Source organism: Jaculus jaculus, chromosome 11 (assembly GCF_020740685.1).
Source record: "Jaculus jaculus isolate mJacJac1 chromosome 11, mJacJac1.mat.Y.cur, whole genome shotgun sequence".
Lineage (NCBI taxonomy): Eukaryota > Metazoa > Chordata > Mammalia > Rodentia > Dipodidae > Jaculus > Jaculus jaculus.
In genome coordinates this window covers 8,410,633-8,418,750 of record NC_059112.1, presented here as the reverse complement: position 1 = coordinate 8,418,750, position 8,118 = coordinate 8,410,633, and the positions used below count along the sequence as shown (strand labels likewise).

At 41.3% G+C, this 8,118-nt stretch overlaps 1 pseudogene; it reads left to right on the top strand.

Moving 5' to 3' along the window:
• The first annotated feature begins 3,689 nt into the window (after positions 1 to 3,689).
• On the top strand, positions 3,690 to 4,271 carry LOC105944545 (annotated as a pseudogene).
• The last annotated feature ends 3,847 nt before the right edge of the window (positions 4,272 to 8,118 follow it).

The window sequence follows — 8,118 nt, the reverse complement described above, 5'->3', positions numbered from 1 at the left end:
CACGCGAGGCTGAATACACCTCTTCTGCTGTGACATTATCTATAGGTCCAATCCTCCATATGCTGATTCTATCATCACACCGAAAATTGGTTAATTCCCTCTGGAAATTAGCAATGAACACGTCTCTCCTTGAATTGCTCCTGCTTCTGTGTTTTTTTTTTTTTTATTTTTTTGATTGGTTGATGCTATCTTGCCTTTACCTGAGGATAAAAGAAACACTTCAAGCCGAAATGTCCATTTACAAAACTGCACATTTTCTGCATTTTTGAAAAGGACCAATGTGTGGAAGTGATGTAGTTTTCCCATATTCAATTAGGATATTCTCAAGGAACTTATAATTTCATAACAAAATTTGAGTAATATTTTAGATATTTGCATTTTTCAGTGATATGTGGTATTTCACCATATTGACTCAGAGACACGTTTAAGTGCAGGGATGAGATATTTTTACCATTGCAGACAATGATTTCCTTATGTCTCCTGAAGATCCCCTTCATGGCAATCTAGAGAGACACACAGACACACACACACACACTCCAACACATGTGAGTGTGTTTAGTGTGAAAGTAGCAGAATTCGAGAGAGTGGAAGGTGTAATGTAAACAGAAATGTACCTGACCACGACGAGCAAGGCGATGAGATCCAAAAGCAAGGTGCTGAGCTCGTGAGAGGCTATTCTTGCTCTATAACTCAAGGGAAAATGATAAGAAGGATGGTAAAAGTAGGCAAAGGATTGAATTTGTAGCTTCAAGCCGCTTTAGGACCAGTGTCACAGGCAGGTCCCCGCATTGCTGGCAGAACTCACCTGGCCAAGAGCAGCACTTGGGAAAAAAGGGCTTATTTCAGTTTAGAGATGCAGAGGAAGCTTCATATTTCAGTTTAGAGATGCAGAGGAAGCTTCATGACGGCAAGAGGAAAACAGCAGCATGAGCAGAGGGTGGACATCACTCCCTGGCCAACATAAGGTGGACAACAGAAGCAGGACAGTGTGCCAAACAGTAGCAAGGGACACTGGTTATAACACCCATAAGCCAGCCCCCAACAATACACTGCCTCCAGGAGGCCTTAATTCCCAAATCTCCATTAGCTGGGAACCTAGCATTCTGAACACCTGAATTTATGCAGGACACCTGAATTAAACCACCACAACCAGTGTAATTCATTTCATATGGTGGGGCCATCTTGATCCTCACACCTCTCCCTCGGCTCTGCATACCAACACAGGCACATCAGTTATTAACAGCAAACATGTGCTGTTTGGAACTGCAAGGCAAATGTGCATGAACAGACACAGTATCGCACCATAGCCATGCATGTCCTGAAAAGTGATGTTCATGATGAGATGGTCCCATGTAACATCTTTTTCATGTTTAAGCTCTCCTTATGTTTTCTTATATGTAGTGAATACTAAAATGCAAAATCTTCATGTCTCTTTGTTGTAGGAGGGAAGGCCGTCTACATTTTAAGATGGTTTCTTCAAAATGCCCAACACAGAAGTACCATTATCTACTTCAGATGTGAGTTTAATAAATACTTCTGATTAAAATAATGATAGCTTTCTAGAGACTACTGACAGATCATTTAGCAACAGGGCTCACTTCATTCTCTAACATGTCTTGTAGCATGTGGTAAAAGTTGAAGGAGAAATGTACAATAATAAAAAAAAAAGCCTTTCAGGCTGTAGAGATGATTTATCAGTTAAGGCATTTGTTTGTGAAGCCAACGGACCCAGTTTCGATTCCTCAGGACCCACGTAAACCAGATGCACCAAGGGCACATGCATTTGGAGTTCGTTTGCAGTGGCTGGAGGCCCTGGCGCACCCATTCTCATTCTCTCTCTCTCCTTCTCTGTTAAATAAATAAATAAATAAATAAATAAATAAATAAATAAATAATAAAAATAAAATAAAATAAAGCCTTTCTATTTTAGCATTTATGATTTGGCTGCCAATTCTACTGACTGTGGGAGCCATTTCCAACACTGGGATGCTGTGTCAAGCTTATATGTCTTTGCAGAGTTTGAGGCTAAATTTAATTTTTTCTAATAATCTCTTGCATCCCTAGTCTCAGTGGTTTGCAATTAGAAGCTTGTGACCATAGGAGAGAGGAAGTGGAAGTTTTCTAGAGTGGCTTAGACATACATTTCAGCTACTGCCCCCGCTGCAAGAACCTCGCCTTGCTGTGCATAATGGCGCTCACCGAGGCGACTTTTACCCACCTAGGAAGTGTTTTCTTGGTGAGACTACACTTTAGGTCTCCGCCTCCTTTAGTCAAAACTCTGTATTTTACTTTTTTTTCCATCCTTCTTGTGGCACACGCTGGAGTTCACACGTGATTTTGGCCCAGAAGGTCATATTTAAGAAGATCGAGACAGTTTACAAATACTGAAGCAGCAGTGTCCTTGCAACTACCGCATTTAGTATTCCTGCTGTCGTGACTGTTACCATCCTTGAGATACTCTGAAAAACTAGCCAGTAATGTTCCAGTTAAGATAATCCTCTTATTCATCATGAGGTAGGAATTTTCCCTTTAATTTTATCAATGAGAAAAAAGTGTTTTAAAAGTTGAAGATAGAGTAGATGCGTTAGAACAGTTGAAAATCCTGGATGTGAAATGGTCTAATTGGGGTCAGGGGAAGTGGGGGAGGGTCAGGAGAGTAGTGGTAAGGAAGAGGGTTAATCAAAATTAAAGATGATATGAATAGACCACATGGAATCTACTTCTTTTCCAGGTAAATAATATATATTAAAAAAGAGAGTGTTCCTGCAGAAGTTTTCTGAGAGACTGGATAATGCTGTGTGCCCAGGAACCACGGATTGTAACCGGAAAACTTCAGTGTCAGGGGAGGGACACCTTCCAGTAAGCTGTTGGTCACGGAAGGCCCTGGTGTCCCCAAAATACTACAGGCCATTGTCCAGACTATGTCCTGCTTTACCAGAACTACATGGCAAGAATTTATTGCTGAAATTTTCACATATTTAGTGTGCCGGTCATTGAGAAAAGAGACTGTAGCTGAGCTGGAAGCCTTCTTCCTATGGCCTTGCTGTCAGGGTGCTAGAGAGATCTATGCAGGCTGCTGGGGGAGAAAAGTCAACAATGGTCTTATAACCCGCAGTGGGCCCTGCAAGCTAGTGCAAAGGTGGCATGTCTGTTACGGGGAAAGCCAGCTGATCTTGGATTGAAATTGAGGCCTTTCTGGGACTATGAACCTGGTCAAAAGCCTATAATTAAAGACATCTTGACACTTAATACTAGTACTGCTCTTGCGTTTGGTCAGAGAAGCTTTTGCTGCCATATGGTACAACCACTGGGGTGAGAAAAACTCACCAAACTGCTAAGAAGTGAGAGTGGAGTGTTCAGCAGCAAGTCTGTAAAGCTCAGCGAACACTGCAGAGATGACAGGAAGAATGTCAGAGCCCAAGGAAGGGAGAAGTGCGTAAAATGCTGTGCTTCGGAAGGAAACGTAGCTGTGGTGTTCATGACACACAGGGGCTGACACCGCGGACACAAGGCCTGCGTGAAGGAGGGAAAGTGATGGCCTCAAAAGAGAAGAAAGACTAGCTGGAAACAAGAAGGGATTTAGGTGGGTGGGGTCTTTGGAGGGGAAAAAAGTAAGAGTTGAGGGACGTAATCATGATATGTCCATATGTACAGAGGATGTCCATAACAGGCTTTTAAAAAGTTGAATCATGTGTTTTGGTCTTTGGGCTCGGAGAAGGCGAAGGTGCAACTTTCTTCTGTCCCCCCAGATCCAGGCTCATCTGACAGCAGCCGCCTCCACCCTGAGGTCGAAGTTCGACCCCAGCGATCAAAGTGAGGTGCTCCGGAGGCGAGGTCGGCGCCACTTCTGCCCTGGCCTGCAAGATCGGTCCCTTGGGTCTGTCTCCAAAAAAGGCTGGCGAAGACATTGTCAAGGCAACCGGTGATTGGAAGGGTCTGAGGATCCCAGTGAAGCTGACCACTCGGATCAGACGGGCTCAGGTTGAAGCTCTGCCTCCTGCTTCTGCCCTGATCATCAAAGCCCTCAAGCTGCCGCCAAGAGACAGGAAGAAGCAGAAAAACATTCAACACACTGGCAATATTTCTTTCCATGAGATTTTCAACATTGCCCGGCAGATGTGCCACCGGTCTTTGGCCAGAGAACATTATGGAACTATCGAAGAGATCCTGGGCACTGCACAGTCTGTGGGGTGCAGTGTGGATGCCCCCCCCACACACACAATGCCATAGACGACATCAACATTGGTGCAGTGGAATGCCCAGCTCGCTAAGACGCCTAAGAAAGGAAACATTTCAATAAAAGATGAAGAGAAATAAAAAGCTTGCATAATGTGCCCAATGTCACTGTGATGGAAAATTCCAGAGCTCACATGCAGGTGCAGAGGTTTGAGTTCAATGGTCTGCACCTTCTAGCTGTCATTCGTGTGTCATCTGTCTCTCATCTTTCTGCTTAGCTTCCATTTCTGCCTGGCTTCCATTTACGAATGCATTTATGCAATGCACGCAATGCTTGGGATGGAATCCAGAGTCTGGTGCTTGCCAGGGAAGTGATCAACCACGGATGTGTAACCACACACCCATACTCCTGAACCCTGTGTTTGAACATGGGCAAAAGTTTGACCCCATAAGTTTCAGACGTTTAGAGAAGCTGAATTTTCCAGAGACACTCATTATTTAATACCATTCTTTTAGACTGGCTGTTGCTTCAGGGTGACTGGGGGCAATGGGGAGATTTTAGGGGAGAAAATATCTGTTCGTGCATTGCTTAAAGTCAACTCAGTGAAGAACCATTGTCAGAAACCAGTGATTTCTAGGATCTAATCTGAATTATTTTGGAACCTAATGCAGATTTGAGATTACAGAGACAAGAATTCTAGAGAACACAGGAGATGTGCAGTGTATTTGAGAAGGCATTGGCCTTAAGCAATATATGCTTTTGTCTAATAAAAAAATCAAATCTCATATGTGACCCTGACTCAAGATTGAAAATTAACATTATGCTTTGCATTGTGTTAGATAGCTCTATATTAATTTAAATATTAGAATCATTTCCGTATATAAAATACTTTATTGTAGTCATTATGTTTTAAACTTTCATATAGACTCTTGATCAAACTAAAAATTATTATTTACAGACTAAATGCATATGATTTAAAATTTGTAGCTAAATTTATTAAGTATTGTGTCCTCCACATTTAGTGTCTTTACCTTCCAACTTATGTGTAAGCAATTGCTTGGGGAGTAGAAAAAATGATGCAAAGAAATCTTACCTTCCCGTTTCATTGATGAGCTCATCTCACATTTTGCTCCCATCATATTTTTTCACAGGGATATGATTTCTTCTTTACTTTTTGTCCAGTGTAAACTTGTGTTTCCCCTTTCCCCTCCTGGGCTTTCTCAAGAGGATATGTTCTTAACACAGAGACTAAAAGAAAAGCTTGGAAGTAATAAGATAACATGCATGAAAATAAAATAATATTGAATTTTTCAAAATAAGATATTTTTTTTGAGTCACTCAGCCTAGTAAATAAAATTTCTAAAATACAAAAGGTTCAAGAACTGTCAGTATAAAAGACATCTAGTATTTCTTAAAAAAGATAAAAATGGCAAGTGGGGACAGGGAGACATCTCTGCAAAGGTAAAGGCTGGCTTGCTTGCAAAGCCTACAGGCTCAGGCCAATTCCCTTGTGCCCATGTAAAGCCAAATGCCCAAGGCAGTCCATGCGTCTGGACTCGCTGGCAATGGCAAGAGATGCTGGCAGGTCTGTTCTTTCCTGTCTTTTCTTTGCAAACAAGTAAATGAAATATTTTTTAAAGATTAAAAAATATATTGTTGTTTACATTGTTTGTTTAATTCAATTCTTTTTGTATCACATAATGGCAATTTTCTCGATCATTAGATGACGTTTTTGTTCTCTTTTTCTGGTATTTAAATACATTCTTATATGGTTACACAGCTGTCTTGCACAGAATTCATTTATTGCATTACTTTACATGATGTTATATTTCTCTGCGTGTGTGTCTGTACATAGTAGATGTGGTGTGTCTGTGTGGTGTGTGTGCGCTTATACATGCAGACGTCATGACACATGCGTGTGTGTACAGAGGGCAGAGGAGAACCCAGGTGGCCCCTCCATTGAGCGTCCACGTGTTTGCTTAGGAAGGAGTCTCTCGCTGCTGGTGTTTTCTGGAGCTCCGGGTCTTGCTGGGGCCTCAGGCTGTCTCAGGCACTTGTGCTCCTGCGGGGGGGATGCTGAGCCGCTCAGATGGCTCTCCAGCCCTGCTCTCCTTTTGTCTTCTGTCTTCAGTCCTCTACCGAGGGCTGTAACGAACACTACTGGTCAGTTTCTGGAGTTTAGTCTGGTTCCCTTGACCCTCATTTTCTTCTTTCTTTATATATTTTATGAAATTTTACATTTGAAAAAAAATAGCCCTTTCTTTCAGTCTTTTCCTATTGTCCTTTTGCTGGGGAAGATGATCACCAGTGATCCTCACTGGACGTTGTTGGGCCTTTTTAATTTCTTTTCTGATTTCTTGATCCTCCAGCCTCAGCAATGCTGGAACTCCTTGTGTTCAGGGCCTTCCAGCCTTGGCTGACATCTGTCCACTTCTGGACTTGAGACAAGGCAGAACATGGTGTCTCAGCATCTGCAAGCATGTCAGAACATGAAATTCACGGATTCCTGGTTCACTTGTTTCCATCTGGATGGAAGAGCTCCCAAGTGGAAGCTTTCCTCACAGGTCAGCCATTTATTATAAAATGCACACGGTGTGCAAATAATTCAAGGTTTCCCATTATTTTCATAGGAAAAGAGTCTTCCTGGGCAAGATCTTCTTACCTGTCATTTTGATGATAATAGTACTTATTTTAAGAAAAAAATATTTTGTTTATTTCTTTATTTATTCACGGGGCAAAGAGAGAAGAAAAGGAGTGCTCCAGGGCCTTTAGCCACTGCAAATGTACTTCAGACACATGTGCCACCTTGTGTATTTGGCTTATGTGGGTACTGGTGAACCAAACCTGGGTCTTTAGGCTCTGGAAGCAAGCATTTTAAGTGCTAAGAAAGCTCTCCAGTCCCAGGATGCTAGTCCTTTAACAAACTTTTTAACAAAATGTTTTCCTGAAAATAATAAAACGTGTGTCAGCATTTATTGAAAATTTTAATTCATGCTCTTCTTTCCCCATAATTTTTGTTGGGGAGGTTTTTCAATAGACATTTGAATATTTTGTAATTATTTGTACATCATTTTAATTTTAATATTTTCATAGCTGTGAGATTAAATAAAACTTTCCTATTTCAATGATTAATTTAGTCACCATTTTCATTTTCATGCATGGTATTTATTTTTATTTTTCTCACATAAATTCTTTCATCCTACTTGTGATTCTGTATGGCATATCTTTGAGGTGACTATCTAACCAACATGTTCAAATAGAAATTGGTTGAATATGATCTGAAACACTATATCCAGCTTGAAAATTTTTCTCAGCATTTCTTTTTTTTGGCGTGTTTGTTTATGGGTGCTCTATGTTTTGCATGTGCAGATGTACACATATGCACAGATGTACACATATGCACAGATGTACACATATGCACAGATGCACACATATGCACGGAGCAGCAGAGAACATGTGCCCTCGTCCCTTTGTTTTTTAATTTCTTTGAGACATTCTTTCTTACTAAACCCAGAGCTGCTGTTTTTATCTCATTCTACCTAACTAGTGTGCCCCAGAGAATCTCCAGTCACTGCCCCTAAGCATTAGGGTTACAAGTGTGGGTGACTGCACCCAGCTTTTAACATGAGTGCTGGGATTTAACCGAGATCTTAATGCTTTAGAGAAAATGGTCTTATTAGAGGAGCCCTCTCCCTATGTCCCTTCTCAGCTATTATGAAATATTGTTCTCCATTAAAGAAAGAGGGAATGCCAGTTCAATATTTTGGAGAAATAGAAACCACCTGAATTTTTATATGCTAAAGGTTTATTTGAGGAAATGGCTGTGAGTAACTGGAAAAAGCCTTCACATTGTGATGTAGGCATGACTTGTGATAAGAGAGATGGATGAAGGAAGGATTGGAGTGGAAAAGTCCTACACTGTATTGCGGCTCTGAGAATAT